The sequence below is a fragment of the Dermacentor albipictus genome, chromosome 5 (assembly GCF_038994185.2).
Source record: "Dermacentor albipictus isolate Rhodes 1998 colony chromosome 5, USDA_Dalb.pri_finalv2, whole genome shotgun sequence".
Lineage (NCBI taxonomy): Eukaryota > Metazoa > Arthropoda > Arachnida > Ixodida > Ixodidae > Dermacentor > Dermacentor albipictus.
This window is the reverse complement of record NC_091825.1, coordinates 72,907,676-72,925,822: the sequence shown is the minus strand read 5'-3', so window position 1 is coordinate 72,925,822 and position 18,147 is coordinate 72,907,676.

The window sequence follows — 18,147 nt, the reverse complement described above, 5'->3', positions numbered from 1 at the left end:
AGAAGTGGACAAAATGCTCCGCCAAGGAGTCATCGAACCATGAACCAGCCTCTAGGCTTCGGCTATCGTCCTTGTGAAAATTAAAATGGTACTTGGCGTTTATGGGTCGATTACCGCCATTTAAACAAGATCACCCGAAAAGACGTCCACCCACTACCACGCTTCGATGATACCCTAGACTGCTTGAATGGAGCTAAATTCTTCTCGTCCATTCATGTTCGATCCGGCTACGGGCAGATATCAGTTGATGAAATAGACAGCAAGAAGACGGCCTTCATCACACCTGGTGGTTTATATCAGTTCAATGGCATGCCCTTTATTGTATGCAACGCTCCTGCGCAGTGGCGTAGCTAGGTCGCCTGGCACACGGGACCCATAGGTCTTCTGTCAGCCCCCTCCCCGGGTGTAGCCGGCGGCAAGAGGGGCGTCTTCAGACGTATATGACACCCCCCCCCCCCCTCACTGGCCCCTTGCACCCGGGGCCCACGGCCCCCCGGCCCCCCCTGTTGCTACGCCACTGCTCCTGCGACATTTCAACATATGATAGACTCTCTTCTCCGAGGCTACAAATGGACCACGTGTCTATGTTACATTGAAGACATTATCGTTTTTTCTTCCACGTTCGGCAGCCACCTCACCCGACTCGCGGCAATTCATGCGGTCTTCCGAAAAGCCGTCCTGCAACTGAACTCCACGAAATGTCAGTTCGGGCGCCGTCAAATTATTTTGTTGGGACATCTCGTCGACGCATCCAGTGTACAAACAGATCTGGAAAAAGTTCGCGTTGTTCGCAGCTTCCCTGTACCACGTTCTGCTTCTCACATGCGCTAATTCATCGGCATATGTTCTTACTTTCGCTGTTTCATCAAAAACGTCGCCCACATTGCTCGGCCTTTGGCAGATCTTCTAAAGAAGAACACGCCGTCCTGATGGGGTCCTGAGCAAGCTCATGCGTTGGCCGCTCTCATCAGATTTCTGATCACCCCTCCTTTACTTACCCACTTTGATCCATCTGCACCTACCGAAATCCACACTGGCGCAAGCGGCTCTGGGATAGGCGCTGTTCTCACCCAACAGCAGAATGGTACCGAGTGCGTCATAGCTTACGCCAGCCGCCTGCTATCACATGCCGAGAGAAATTACTCGATCACCAAGTGTGAGTGCTTAGCTTTAGTTTGGGCTGTCGCCAAGTTCCGGCCATGTTTGTGCGGCCGGACGTTTTCGGTCGTTACACACTACCACGCTCTCTGCTGGCTGTGTTCCCTCCGGTAACCCACAGGACGGATTGGGCGCTGAGCTTTGCAGCTCCAGGAATTTCATTTGTTGTCAACTATAAGTGTGGACGCCTCCACAAGGACGCTGACTGCCTCTCGCATCACCCCATGGACCCTCCAGATCCTGTTGGGCATGATCCGGTGACCCGCGTGCTGGCTTTGACTGACATCACCGACATGCGCACTGAACAACAACGCGGCGCATCCTTACGCTCCATCACCGCCGGAGTGCAATCTGGCAGCACTGATGGCACATGATGCATGTTCATGCTGCATGACGGCATCCTCTATCGCCCCAATATCAACCCTGACGGCCCTGAGTTGCTCCTTGTCCTTCCTCGTCATATGCGATCCGTCGTTCTCGATGAACTTCACGATGCACCAACGGCGGGACACCTTGGAGTTTTGCGTGAAGCACTCCCCCAACGTGGGCCGATACTGAAGATAGTGCAATACCGTCCCGTCCCAAGGCGAAGGTGCAGCAGTCACTCGCTCCACTTCCCAACCCGATTCAACGCAGCCCGTTAAGGGCAAAAATGTGAATAAAGACGTGTAAACAACAACAGGCGTTAAGCACACTCCGTACGTGGGCCGATTACGGAGGTAGTGCAATGCCGGCCCGTCCCGCAGCAAATGTGCAGCAGCCGTTAAACACTCTCCTATGTGGGCCGATCCCGAAGGTAGTGCAATGCTGGGCCGACCCGCGACGAAGATGTAGTAGTTAAGCACTCCCCTTACGTGGGCCGATCCCGAAAATAGTGCACTACCGGCCCGTCTCGTGGCGAAGGTGCAACAAGTGTAAGCACTCTCACTACGTGGACCGATCCCGAAGGCAGTGCAGTGCCGGGCCGACCCTCCGCGGAGGTGATGCAGGTGTTAAGCACTCTCATAGGTGGGCAGATCGCGAAGATAGTGTAATGCCGCGGGCCGACCTGCGGCAGACGCGAAGCAGGCGTTAAGCCCTCCCCATACGTGGGCAGACCCTGAAGATAGGGCAATGGTGGACCAACGCGCGGCGGGGTTGCAGTTTGTTATTAAGGGGACCACATACACAGCTTCACTGGTCATCCTTCTTCAATGAGTGTAAGGACACTGCGTTTGTTTTCATGTCGATCTCCAATTTTCTCATTGACACTTTTCATGTAACTAAATTTTGGTTAGCTGAAAAATAATTAAGTGTAACTATCTTATTAGGCTGAATGTAAAAAAAATATTTTGTGTGCTTCAAAGCGGCGGCAAACAACGTTACTTCGGTTCTTTCGCACTACGTGGCATGCGCATATCTTTAAACTCTGGTTAAAGTTAGCTCAGACACTCTGTTTAACAATGATATATGAGATTACGACATCTATTATTACAAATTATACCCTCGTCCTGCTGCAATAAAGCAAGGGAAGAGAAACGTGTTTCAGGAAACTCGTTTACCTGCCCCCCTCCCCCCCCGCCGCCCCCACCCCCGCCTTGAGAAAAAGCAATTTTGTGGAACTCTATTAAGTGATGCGCTTATTTCTCTCCTAGCCAAATCTCTTAGTCTCTTAGCAAGGTTCACTTCAGCCGCAGTTCTTCACCAAAGAATGTAAGTCCTTTCATGAAGTGTTCCATACAAATCAAACCCCATAAAAATAAACAGTCGAGTGACGTCAGGCTCTGCGCTAATCATTTCTTTTCCCTCTGAGAAAATCCAAAGATTCTAATCGCCTAATTTACTTAGAGTTTCTAACGGACCATTATTTGTCGCTGTAGTGGCGGACCACATGGAATGAAGAAATGGCAGCGACAGTCAACATAGAGTGGCAATAGTAACAGAAATGAATCAGGGGTGAATTAATTGTGCAGTAATGAACCAGCTTAAAGAATCCAAACTTTGCCTTCTAGCGCTGTGCGAAATAAATAGAGAATAAAAGGGTTATGACGGTAGACAAAAAGTGGAACATGAAGGAACACAATAAGATGGCTAAAACTCACAGATATTAGAATCTCAAAAGCGTGGACGCAGAGTGGAAGAAGAGGTCAACAAAGTTGTCAATGAAGCACAGGTTAATTCAAAGTGGAAATAGACAACTAAGGAGTCATCAAAAAGAAAGCGGAAAAAAAAAGAATGAAAAGACTGGAAAACTCAAAGAATGGTAACAAAAAGACGTTGGAGACACATGAATGATAAGATAGAAATTAGAAGCGAATATCAGGTTGATAACGCCAAAGGCAGTGCCCTGCTATTTGGGGCTCGAGGTGGTTGCTTAAGGACAAGAGAGAGAGAGAGAGATGAAGAGGAAAGGCCAGCATGTTTGCTACCCTACACTGGGGTTGGGAGATAGAGGTTGGAGAGAGGACAGACAGACAAGATTTAAACAATGCACACACAGAGACACACACACGAAGGATGTTTCAGTTAGAGGCGTTCACAAAGGCCGGTAGAACGCAAGAAGCTCAGCAGCGCTTTCACGGCCTTCTTCGGTGACGTTAGGTCCTGTGGACGGTGTGGATTTCATTCTTCCGATAGTAGTCGGTCGTCCAGCTGGTTGAGTTTGTGGCGAAGGGATTCCCTCTGTGGACTGTACTGTGAGCAGTCGCACAAGATATGGCCAATCGATTCTTCATGGGCGCAATGGCCACAGGTTGCGGTGTCGGCCATCCCTATGGGGAACGCTTAGGCTTGTGGTAAACGCAGCACGCAGCCACTGTCGATACAAAAGTGTGGCATCCCGACGGCGAAGGTTTGATCGGACTGGAAAGCTTAATGGGGGATCATGAGAGTATATTCGGGAATTCCTGAAATGTGGCTCATTCCATTGCGATGTGGTACACTGGCGAGCAAGCAGGCGAAACTTCCGTGCTGCGTCAGTTCCAGAAAGCGCTATTGGTACGTGGTGGTCCTCAGCATGGGCTGAATGGGCAGCTTGATTGGACCGTTCACACGACTCAGTACATCTTAATGCAATGCCAACGTATCCAGAAGTGGTTGCATTTAAATTGGATGGAAGCGTCAACTGGTCAGCAGTCAAGATAAGCAAGAGATGTTTAATGTATTGATGAAAAACAAAGCAAAGATTGATATGGCCCGATCCGTTGCACGCGTAGGTAGTGGTTCAAGGTAGATATAGAAGTTTTATGGAACAGAAACATGATTAAGAAAATGTAGAGAAACGTGCTAGATTGAAAAGCCGGTATAGCATACAGATTAACTCAAGCAAACTAGGTCACTATTTGTAACCACCCCGTTTCAAAGGGGACACCAAAAATTGTTGATCATAGTGTGGGGGAGGGGGAGGTGACTATATTTTGCCATGCCTTGTTCTTCAAAAAAGTCAGATTGAACGACCGCAGCCAATTATTAAAAGCGAGATGCACTGAACTGATTGTCGTTGACTTTTGGGGACGGTGCCTTGGTCGTCACTCTTCCGGTTTCCATAAGCAACGAATGCTGGCAGCTCGATGACATGTTTGCCGCTTCTGTCAGCATTGCTACTCCTTGTTTATGATAAAAAAGTCGCGCTATTAAGATGGTTGCATTTATGAGCGAGTAGAAAAAAAATTAAATATAAGTTGACGTGGCTAGGCATTTCAAAACACAGCATTTTAATATTTACCCATCTCGAGAAGCCTGACATATGTGAGTAGATGCACTTAAGCCGCTTAATTTCAGTTTTGAGCATGCATACCCTTATATTTAACCGGGAGATATACTTTTTAACACGGAGATAAATAGAACCAGACCTTATTGCTTCCGCAAGCTTGATTTTACGGATAAAATATAGAAAATCACATTTTGCACTTTCATAGTAATATTCCCACATTTTTCATAGAATTACATAAGCTTGCATGCGTATCAGCCCGCAGAACCTGAGTGCACAACTCAAAGAAATGGGCTGGAAAGAGAATATTTATCAACGGTTCACTCTGTGGACTCCGTTATTTTCATTGTTATCCGTGCTCAGTTGACTATGTTCCCATTATATATAAGGAACCAGCAAGTTGCCGCTACACATATTGCAGTTTTGTGGAGGTGGCCGTTCCCCAAAATCGCCGTGGAGCTTCGCAGCCATCGCAACACCGACCGTGCAACTTCGGCTCATAATTGCTGCACTTCATCCACGCAAGCACTTACGACTGAAGCCCCGACCTACATCACCATTTCCCCACCTCGGAATCCTGGCGTTTTTTCAGGAGTCGGCAGTCCTGTTGTTGACGGGCGGTTCCTCTTGTACGAAAGTGTAAACACCAGTCACAGGTGGGATTCGACAATTATGCTTGCGAATCTTCCTTTTTACCTCGTCGGCAGTCCACGGGCATGGTTCCAGAGTCACGAAAAAAAGTTCACGCGCTGGGATCTCTTCAAACAGAAGCTCCATGACCATTTTGGCAATGCGTTTGGTAGCCAAATCAACGACAAGAAGGCTCCTTCCACACGCGAGCAGACCTCGATCGAGTCCTACTTGCACATTCTCGACGTTTTGGTCCTTTGTAGTGAGGCCGACCCGAATTAGCCATCAGGTACAGCTGGTGTGGAAAATAAGTCGGCGAACTGTATTTAGAATACATTTACACGTAGATGAACAGTGGCCAGAACGGCGGCCTTAAATCAATCTGGAACACGTCGTCTGCCTTCTTTTCAGTGGTGCCACACTGTGGCAGCTGTTCCGCATCAATATGAAAAAAACCTAGCGCACTCGTATTTTTCATTTGCGCTAAAGAGAATGGACAAAGTCGATTCGCCTTCAGTTGTCCAATACGGAAGAAAATCGCATGAAGACTTCACCCGCTCTGCGAGAGTGCAAAGTTGAGCGCCTAAAACTTTTATTTGTCCTAGTTCTTCCAAGTCGAGAAGGGTGATACGAAAAGCCCTTAACGCCCATGGATGGAGATGGAACCCTAAAAAGAAGTATCGCAACCAAGTCTACCAGAGTAATGAGATCGTTTGTATGCGTTGGAGCGTCCAGTCGCGATACGTGCACAGACGGCCACAGGGACGGTTTAGCGCCGGTAACAGGCGGCAACTGCTGCATGGGCAGATTCGAGGCCTTCCTCTAATCGGCACTAAGGGGGAGATGCAAAAGTGCTAGACAACGTTGTGCACTTGTCTTCAGCTCAGCGTTCTGAGAATTGAGCGAATAATAAATCATGTGAATTTGGACTCAAACAGCCATTTGTCTTGATACGTTGATACGATCGTGCCGTGTCTTTTCATATGTGATTTACATAGACATAAGAATTGCCCTTGCACAATAGCCTCGGGATGGAAAAACGCAAGGCGTAGCACTCTCCTAAAGCTAAAACGCAAGGAAAGTATTATGCTATGACATATGGCTGTAAGTAAATAAGGAAAAAAAAGTAAGGCAATAAAACGAAACAATCCAGCTAACTGGCGTAGGGTTTCAACAACTTGCATGCTTCTAAATGCAGGTGTGTGACTTTTCACTCTGTATCCACCATGAATACTGTACGGGACGGTTTCTTTTTCTTTCATTGATAACAAAATCGCCATCATTCTTGTATTTCGATTCGTTTCATGATCACAAAGAATGTCGAACGATGAGACACCGAGTAATATTTTATTCCCATTCCATTTTTGTCAACGAGTTGGGCGGAGTTATAGAGCGGGACTCTGTGAAAAATTGTTACACAAAAGCTTGTTGTTCCATACCAGTATATATGGTCACGACAGTAACAAAACCACATATAATTCAATTTTCTTTTCCGAAACTTGATCATTTCCATACATTCCACGTAATAAAACAACATTGCTGGCATCCTTGCACAAGGTGCGATGGGAGTACTTTACCTAAACCAATGAAGAAATAAACAAGCGCCAGCAAATGCTAGAGGCACCGAGATATCTCTAATACGGTAAAGCCTTGCATAACTTAAGCGCGATTCAATCATATAAAACTAGTATTTAAGAAATGAATGATTTGTCATTCAATGAATGTAAGGTGAGTTCATTGACACGCAGAGTACGCGGTCCAATATACGAAATCTGGAGCTTTTTCAGAAATCAATCCTTGTCGATATTCGTATTAATATACTATTTTTTTTCTCGCCCTCTCACACTTATCTCTGCCTCAACTACATAAGCAGGTAGAGTAAATACAATTTGTCCTACATAAACAGTCCTTCAATAGCGTATTTCATTTCACGGTTCTGTATGCGGTTGAGTACACTGCACGAATATAGAAATCTCAAAGCCAAGAAACGAAGTTTTCTGCTTTCGCGTCTTTTGTGACAATTAAGCGGGTTGGCAACTGCTACACAGAGCACAGTAAACTGCCGAAACTTCATTAGCTACAGCTGTCAAGCTCTCGTATGAAATATCTCGTTGTAAGCCACTTGCTTCGAAGTAAAACGGGCATTTTAAGCTGTCAGGTCTTTTATCGTGGCAAGGATTCGTGCTCACTGTCATGTACAGTGATTTTTTGCAGCCTTAAGCATAATGATGTTATCCAAGCGAGAAACCCGCCTCTTTAGGCGTGCGACACTTTTTTACTGTAAGCATAAGGCGTCAGCACCGGTACATCACGGATGTGTCGCCCCTAGACATAAGCCATCAACAGTCCCTGCTTCGTCGCACACACACAAGAAACATTACGTGTACTTCAGGCTCGTGAAAAAGCTGTAACGTTCCCTCACAGTTTTTCCTTACAAAAGAGAAGATAATTGTTAAATATGTTAGCTCGACGTCACAGCAACCATTCTTCTCCTTCCGTATCTGCTATAAAAAGAAAAGAAGAATAATCAGCCTATAAATGCGCAAACTCTCACTGAATATCAAAGGAACAAATTAACACCAGTTCGTGACTGCCAGCTACACCAAACCAGCCTTTACTTTCGTGATAATGCGTACCTAAAGGCTGTATTGGTCAATGCTTCCATTGTACCCCACAACCCGAACTCTGGGATATACAGTGCTGTCAACTTTAGTGACTTCCGGGTACACCTTGCACTGTGAAGAAGCAGTTTCAGTACCAGAATTGTAGTCACCGCTTTTCATGTTTGTTAGTGTGCAATTTGGGATTCTAGAGAGGTCTAATTGACCCATTAAGGCCCACCCTCAAGCACTGCACTGCTAGGCCAGCAGCCACGCGATTAAGGTGACGTACGGCACAGTTTAAACGTGTTTTGTTTTTCAAATGGTAACCATTACTGGTATGTGCGAAAAGCCTGCGTGTTCTGCAGCCTGATGAGCTTTCGTACACGACGGATAATTTACTTCTGATTACAACCATTAAGAACATCTGGTGACCGAGGATGGTTAACCCCTCCTAACAAAGATTGTTCCGTTCTTACTTAACGCTAACTGCACCGTCAATAGCGCAGAAGATTGAACGAACCATGAAAATCGAAAACACAAGGGGACATTTAAGCAGAACGGCTTCAAAACAATTAGGGCTGATTTCAATTGTGTGTCCGTCGTTTCAAGAACACAGGAATCGAAATTTTTCGTCCCAGGTCCCCTCCTTTGCCATTAGATCGCTGAAATTTCGGGAACGAAAGCTCTGAAGCACTTAAAATCAGACAGTCGGAAGGAAGACCACCTCACACAAAACACCATAAATCGTTACAACCTCAAAGCTAGACTCGAAACTACGCGGTGATTCTTGTTTTTACATTCAGATTGATGCATCTAAGTTAATTAGAGGTTGGCGAGCTGCATAAACAAGCAAGAAATGAGGGCAGCAGATTGAATTAACAGGAAGATTATTTACCGGAATTTACCGGAAGAGAGGCATAAAAATATCTAATAGAAAAGAGAATACTTGACAGTTCAATGAGATCTATTTACTTAGCGCGTATAACAAAGTGTAAAATTAAATTACTGCAGGAAGCTGTATGCATTCATACGCAACCAGCTAAGGTAAAGGCTTGGTTGATCTTGAGATTTTGTTATCAAGGTACCGACGGAAATTGTGGCTGTAAAAAATTCGCTACATTTGTTGCTTGCAAATAAGGTGGCTCGAGCTCATTGCAATTTTATAATTTTCTGCTATTCAGCCTTACGTCATAAATACAGAAAAGTTAAACACATATTTATAGGATAGTTTGTCGAAAACCTCAACCAACAGGAGTCGTAAGCCGAAGACAGAGTCATGCATAGAAAACCGGAAAACATGCTCAAACTGTTCTTTTTTGGTCCGCTCAGCCAATACAGCACAATAAAATGCTTACCTAAGGAGTTCAAAAACAAAATGATGAACTACCGTTGTGTACGCACTTAAAAATATGTCTTTTCGAAGTAATTAGCTTAAATAACAGCTTACCGTACAAAAACATTCCTCACAGATCTAGTTACAAATACTGTCACTTGTTTGCTTACAGTTACCACCGCGCATTAAGTACAGCAATGAGATCCAATCTGCCTTTACCAAACGTATCACTGCGCTTTCAGTATTAACACCTCTGTCTTTTCCACAACGTTTGCCCCTATCTGTCATTGCGCAAAGAAACCATCACACTCACTCACCCAATACTCAATACTCACCTTGGAGTAAGGATCAACACTATGTTAGAAGCGCTTCTAGCCACATAAATACTTTTCCTGATTCCTACATACCACCCAAATCTAAAGATTGGATCCACCTTCTTGTCCACATTTCTACCTATACCTAATCGCTTTGTTTTCTCGTTATTTACGCACATTCGCTGTGATAATCCTGCGTGATTATTTAATGCCCCCCCCCCCCCCTCAAGCCTGCAACTCTTCAGGTTATGCTAGTTGCAACGTCAGTTGTACGTTTGAAATTTCTTTTGCATTTACAATTTGTCCTAATTATTGTATAACATGCGGCCTTTCATTCTGATAATGTTGTTCTTTATATTAGGCAACGCACCCCCTATACCATGAAATTAGCACATACGAGATTAATAAATAAAGAAAGGAACAGATGGGCGCAGCCACATGAACCATATATATATATATATATATATATATATATATATATATATATATATATATATATGTGAAGTTTGCCATATAGATATTAGTATCAAATAGCAGCGTGTAATAGGAAGAACTGATTTTGTCTGCATTCATGTAAACAAAGCTTGAATCATATATACAGGTATTTACATGTACATGTTATTGGTTTAAATTTTCATTGACGTTCCGTAGTGTCATGTTGCATTCGTGGTGTTTCTGCTGCGTCGGTTTTTTCTAGTGCTTTTGTGGATCGAAACGCGCTAAGCATCTCAACATGCTGGCTTGCTCGCGAGAAACCTGTTCTATACCATTTGGCGACGCATGCGACCGTGGCGTGATGATTTCAACATCACGATTCTGTGCTAGAGGTCCTGTGTTCGAGTCTTCCGTCGGCCAATTTTATTAAGGTTTATTTATATACAACGCGGTACCTTGTGGAAAATGATAAGTTTGCAAAGGCAGAAACCTGTTTGAAGCCAAAAGAACGTTTACTACTTCATGTACTAACCATGATGAATGGCTCCACTGCTGAATAGTCCTTCTTGCAAACACTAGCGCTACAGTTCCCTCTAGTAGTTACTGTATGAAACGGTATGCTTGAAACTGTAGACTCATAAATCACTTCTCAGCAAGAAAGCTTCGCCTGAATAAATAACTATGAGCAAATTATGGACCACAGTAAATGCAGCGAAGCTTTGTTGTGGAGTGTTCTTACCCTTCGGCGGTAATACAAGGGGCCTTTTCTGTCTCATTTTTAGTTTCATCGCCGATTCACTGCCCGCGTCCCAGTCACAGCCGTTTCGGTTCGCATGCCGGCTGCATTGCAGGACCACGGCGTCCGCATTCTTTTCACTACTGCAGCCGGTTCAACCCCTAGCTCACATTCAACGTGAAGCCGTTAAAACGCGACGTCAAAGGACAGAAAAATTACTCATTAATGGCTAAACAATTCGCGGAGTGAAGTTGGTCCCTATTTGCCTCAGGCAAACGAATGATAGCTTTTGTGTTACCGTCATTGATCAATACGTTGCACATAAAAAAATGAGGACTACGACGCAGGTTGAGTTGTTGGTTGTTCTCTGTTTAACATTTGACACCGCGCACGCCAACGCAAACCGTCGTCGAAAGAAAATGGTTGCACAGTTTCACTGTAAAATTAGTGAGGTTTCAACATGAGTCTCTGTGGTGGTGAGCTTCTGTTTCGGCTGCAGAGATAGAGAAAGTAGGTTGCCTGGGAGCAAAGGTGCACGTGGTCACGCAACCGAGCATCCTGCTTGTGACTGCAGTGCTCTGAGTAGTCTGAAGCCTCTTACTTTCAATTACATTAAACTTTTAGCTCTTACTTAGGTGCGACAATAGATACTTACGAAAAAAATCGTAATTGAGAAATTTGAAGGCTCAAGTTGGAATCAGCTAGCGAAAAACAGGGGTAATTGGAAATCACTAGGGGATGTCTTCGTCCTGGAGGTGACTTATAAATAGAGTGCTCCTGCTGGTGATGACTATGGTGAAACGCGACATTGACTACGAAAGCATTCATCGACTGATGTAATTGAATCAAGCACTCTATACAGACGTTGTTCGGGATGAAAGCTGGCCTTCGGAACTGTTTACGCTGTGGCAATAATATATCTCCGTTTTAAGCATGGCGGTGGGAATTCATTGTAACATCGTTTGATGCTGCTTGCGATGCATACGTACCTATATTATCGCTTACGAGGTGGCAGCGAGTAGTGATTCGACTTGTAGGTATCACTAATATAAGGAAAGTCACAATGCCATTAGCAACTTTGGAAAGGCGTTCTCATTTTATGAGTCTAGCACAAAGTTCTGGCACGCAATATGTTAATCACTAACATTTGCTCTTAGGGAAAAAGATTTTTCGGCTATTAGGCACTCATAACTAATTAAATTCGGCTTGATATCTTGTGGAATACTTCCGCAAATAGATGTAAAAACGTTCCATGTCAGTTATTTGTATTTTCTGTACCGTACAATAAATGTGCACAATACATCGTAATAGTGGTGTCAAATGTTACAATACATCATAATGATTATTGTAAGCTATATATGCATATAAGTGTGCAGAAATATTCACAATGATTAATGAAATATAATTTCCAAGTCTTGATTCATGGTTGTACGTAGATATCGACAGTGCGATGCATTATAAAAAGGCCGAGTGGGGAAGCTAGAGTACGACATTGTGACTTCATATTCCAGCAGTAGTCTTACAAATTTCGCTTCCAATTTTTTGTGGTTCAGCTGAACTAATTCACACTTTTATTGCAACTAGCATTCTTCGAGAATTTCACGCATCTCTTGTTATGTCCGTCCATATTGTCAGGCAGTAGTGATGGTGAATTATAGAGATCCGAATCTGTAAATGACGAAACAGTTTATTGGTCGAGCCTGTGCCCACAAAAGCAAGCTACACTGAAAGCCTAACGAAAGCGTCGAGTACAGTTCGCTATCGTAGAAATTTTATCAGCGGGTCAAGCGTGTCGCCTTTTATAGATGAGTCATCGAAGGCTCCAGAGTAATCGCTGCTGCCCGCGTGTCTTCCAGAAAGTGCTACACAATTGGCGTCACACATGGAATCAGATTACACACGCTTCGGTGACAAGAGACAGGAAATAGAACCATAGATAACGTTCGAGAAGCTTCCGATACATGCGGGCGCATCTTGCGCTGAGTGATAACATTTGGCAGATGGTGAAAAGCGATCACTCGAAAGCGATAACCAAGTAGACGTGTCAGTATCTCACCCCTTTCATGTCAACTTGGGGCCCTGGATGTGTGCCAGTGGTTATGCGTCATCGGGCATATGCTAGAATAGACAACTTGGGTCACGGACTAATTGCGACTTTTCGTGTGACACTAAGTATGGGAACATCCTTGGCCGATCCTCCAGTATGGGTAGGTGTCCCGATAGACAACTAGAACAAGAGGCACGAAGGGAATAAGTCAGTAACAGATACTTGAAGACGTGAGCTGCAGAAAAATGAGAAAGTGAACAGCAAAAGCAGCTGAGTGTGAATAAGTGAACAGAACAGTACTCGAGCGACGACTTCGAGCAACAGAAAAGTATAGAAGACCTTGGTAACAGAAAATTGAAGACGCATCGTGTTTCCCGGAACGAGCAAGTTCTTTATACACAGAAGTGAAAAATTTTGCAATCCGATGTATCGCTATATTGGTTCAATGCTAATCGTAGTAACGCTGGAATTCATCATGAAATGGGTGTTGCCAAAATGTTATACTTGTTAGCTCTACTTGTTTTGCGCCAAGGGCCGGGGAAAAATGATTGAAAAGTAACAAATACATAAATAAAGAAAAAAAGGAGAAAGGACGCGGGAAAGAGCCCACTAAGCAAATAAGTGCAAATAACGGAGTACTGTTGCCTATAGCTGGAAATTTAGCATAGCGAATAGATTATAAAGCTCCCTATGAAACGTTTATACTTATTGGTTGCAATGTCTTGAACTTACGAATAAGGTATGATTCTCTGTATTTTATTTCTCGTCCAGAACGGAAATTTGACTGCAAGATGTAGAGTTTAAGTTCACCAAAGTTATGACCTGGTTAATTGAAATGCTCAGCGACGTCTTTGGGAAGCTTTATGGCTGTGTCCGCGCGATGTACGTTTAATCTAGCAATCATTGATCGTCTCGTTTCACTGATATATCGTTTCTTGTTCAAGGAGGAACATTCAAGCACATAAATCACATCCGAACTTGTACAACTAGAGGTAGTTTTATTTGAATGAAGGTATACATGTTGGCGGTGCTTTTGATTTTAATGCCACTTTGAAGGTACCTGCAGGTTTTGCTCCTTGGGTGACAACATTCTTTTGTTACAAGGGAATGCTTTTGGTTGGCATTTGCATGCAGAAACATTGTTTAAAGTTTCTGTTTTGACGATAGGTAACCCTTGGTATATCCGCGAACGCTTTCCTCATATGCTCTATACATGATAATATTGGTTAGCATTTTCGTAGGATGTTGTTTATGTTTGGAAGGGCATTAGAATATTTTGTTATAAAGGCTTGCGGTCTCTCAAATTGAGATGTAGAATGTATCTTAGCTAGTCTGACTGCCTCTGTAATCTTGACTCGACATCATAAGCTCCGTCGTGAGCAACTTGTGGACAGTTTCTCTATGCTAGCATTGCTTTAGGGTGATTTAGGTGGGAGATATAATCGTCTTCACTGCAGATTCTTAATATCGGTTCTCTTTTCCGAACAAAAATTTCTTGCTTGCAGTGTCGCGGGTGATGATTGGTGTAGTCGGAATATTGCTGGATATCCGTAGAAATCCGGTAAAGTGTAGTTCTCAGTTTTCCGTTTTCTATATAGACCTTCCTGTCGAAGAAGTTCATTTGACTAGGAGAGTGGCGAGGAGTAAAGTTAATACTCGGGTGAAAGCAATGAAATGGCTAAGTAAGTCGGTTAGCACGCTAATGAAATGGCTAAGTAAGTCGGTTAGCGCGCTTGTACACCTTATAACACATGACAGAGATAGACACGACACCTTTCTCACGGACAGGTACCTATGGCTTGAAAAGGCTGCAGTGGATAGTGCCTTTTTTATTTTTTATATTATAATTTAGCATGAAAGTTAACATTGACATGTGTACAAGAAAGGAGTAGAAATGGTACTTAATTAGATCTACGGAGTACCTCCGTTCCATGCAGTAAAAAGGTACCGCTGTTTCGTGTTCTATAAAGCCTTGCAGATGCAATGCCTGACATGTAGTTGTGTAGCTGTTCTTCGTATATTTTTGCAATCTTGATACACTGGTACGTACAGATATCGTTGAATATATGCATTCGAGGTTCCTGTACTGTTTTCTTTCCTTCCTAAAATGTGTTGCACTATTTTAATGTTTTCGAGTACTATTGTTTTATTTGTCCTTCTTTTTTTGAGCAATTCGTGTTAATATGCTTAAGTGTATACAATTACCTGTATCTTGCATGCTTATAAGCCTGAGGCTTTCCTCTCTCTCCTTTTCTTGTTAATAGGGGTGTGTTTTTTATCACTGTATGCTGATGGTGCACCAGGAGGACTGGGTCGCTTATCCCGCCAAGCTGCCATTGCAGCCGCGTTTAATGCCTATCCTAGCGTCATTATCACGTTTTTCTCCGTTTGATCTCTGCTCTATGTGAACGTCATATCATTGTATTTAAATGTAATATTTCTGTGTGAAGGAGTGCTAAATAAGCTCTCTCTATATATGCAGGGTGTTTCACGTAACTTGAGACAAATTTTAAAGATATGCAAATGCCATGTAAGTGGACACAACGAAGGTAATGTTGTTTGCCATCGCTTTGAAATACGCACATTGTTTTGTTCATTCTGCCTAATTACATAATGAGTCTTAATTAGTTACCCAACTGCTACAATATTATGAGATGAAAAGTATCAGTGAGAAAATGGTAGAGCTGCATAAAATGCTTTCGATACCGATTTCTGTTTCTCAATACGTGCTACATAGAAGTGTTTTTCCGAGTGTGAAACGAGCTCGCCAATGCACGCAAAACTGCCGCGCCACTGGCCACTCGAGGCACTTCGCGTGTATTCGCTGCTTCCTGTCACGCTTGAAAAAAAAAAAGAACAATTTAATGCCGCACATATTCAGCAACAAAAAAGCTCTACGCTTTTCATGTTGTTATAATAAGTGAGAAATTGAATAATTGTGTAAATACTTATTATGTAAATAGATGGAATGCAAAAATAACCTGAATATATATATATATCTATATATATATATATATATATATATATATATATATATATGTATATATATATATATATATATATATATATATATATATATATATATATATTGTGCGTGTGTGTGACACGTAAAAATGTGCAATGGCAGTGGCGTGCGAAGGGCTTTTATGTCATCTTTAAAATTGACTTGACCGTCTGGCTACTTCTGTATATAATTTTTTAGCTGTCTGTGCCATGTGTGCAATGTTATTTTGAGCGACCAATCGTGGGTGCGAAGACCACGTCTAGGCGCCATGAACTGAAGCTGATTTTCTAGATCATTGGTGTGGTGTGTTATATTTTACCGAAACTCCCGATGTAGTACAAAAGGTATAGCTTTAAACATCCGCATATTGAATGCCTAAGCTTCTTAATAAATTTCAACTTAACTCGCTGCGTTCAGTAAGTAATTTTTATTCGAAGGTTTATTGAGGCTCAATTATTATACGCGAATTTTTAGCTACAATTGTCTATGGAAGGCCGTGGCTATTGAAATTATATCAACTGGTTTACATCTGACATCCCAATTTCAGTGGCGTGAGAATTAAAAGGGACTAGTTATGTAAGTAACTTGTTCATTGTGTATTTCGGGCTCGGCGTATATTTTTCAGGCACTTACCGGCAATTACTGGAAGACTTGTGTTTTAAGCAGGCACGTGTTCTGCTTTATCAAACCATGTACCTCTCAAGTAAAAAAAAGAAAATATGAACAGAGATAATGGCAAGCCCACAGTAGCTCGATACAGACTATATTGAGCAGCGTGGTCTGTTTGCATGCAGTTTACTATGTCGCGCTCGTGACAGCACTAAACTTTCAAGCCTGTGAAGCTTTGCATACAATTGCCTTATGCAGCGGTTGCAAATTGCAAAAAAGGTCGTATGTGTTCAGTAAAATAAAGTTCCTTCTTATTAGTCTTTCAGCATTGCGTTTCGCACGTTCGCAGGTTCTGCGCTGTCGTTCGGAACCAATTTTTGGAAGATATTGCATGCGCGGAAAGAAAACTAAAAAAAAAGAATAATAATGACGATAAGCTGCCACGTGCGCACCCATCAGAATGTCATAGCTCGGCAAAAACGCTCATAAAACATGCTTAATGTGCTGAAGTTTACACAAACGGAACAAACTGTCTGTCAAAATCATCTTTTTAACGCAACTTGAGAGTATCCTTGCCATGTATGCATTAAAACACACTGTGTGTGCATACATCTTTTTTTGAGCTGGCGCCATGCGCACAAGCCGGTGTTCACGCTGCATATAGCCCGTCAGCAGATGTCGAAACAGCTCACAAATACTTTTGTGTCCCATCTCTCACGCTCGAGCACTGGTCATTTCGAAAGCTTTTATGCGTCTAGACGGGTATTCAATATGCCAGTATTGCACATATCACTACATGGGTGCCTGCGTTATCGTCACGTAAGCTCTAGTTTCACTACATGTGCATCAAGCTGGGTTGAATAAGTGACTGGCTGCGATGCGATTGCACTCACCGCAGTGCCGATGGTGCAGCGACGCTAGTGTCCGCTCCAAGAGCAAGTTCTCGCGATTATTTTGGACACACGATAGGGGAAAGGTGATTTCCCGCTCATTGGTCTTGTCATTGACAAAACTTCATCAATATGGTGCCCCTGTGGGGTCATGCGGTATGATAAAAGTAGCAATAGGTGAACTGGTGTCAAAACCTACTTTATTCTCTTCATCATTTATTGGCTGAACGCTGCCTATATTGAACATTTGAACTTCCTGAACATTTGAACATATTTGAACATTGAACTTCCTGAAGTCGGAAAACATGAAAAGTACGTCTTCAACCGGCATGGCTCAATACAAGACAGCGTAGATTAACGACTCGGCGTATTCGCATAGCCATCTTTACTATCCTTGCAGTTGTGATGGTCACCGGCTCTGTCCTTCAAGGAATTACAGATCGAAACAGGGAACTATGCCTGAATATCAATACTACAACAAACGTATGCCGTCAGGTGCATCATTCGTAAGTTTAGCGAACGGCAAATAATTTCCTTGGTTCTTTTGCCCCCGTATCTGCACACCGGTACCGACTAGCTTTGAGACGTACGCACTTCAGCGGTAATCTGCTTCAGTTCTGAAGTCAAAGAATAGCTACTACGTTCTTTGCGCAAGGTTAAGCGAATTGTTGCATCGGCGTGACGCTGATGATTAACATAT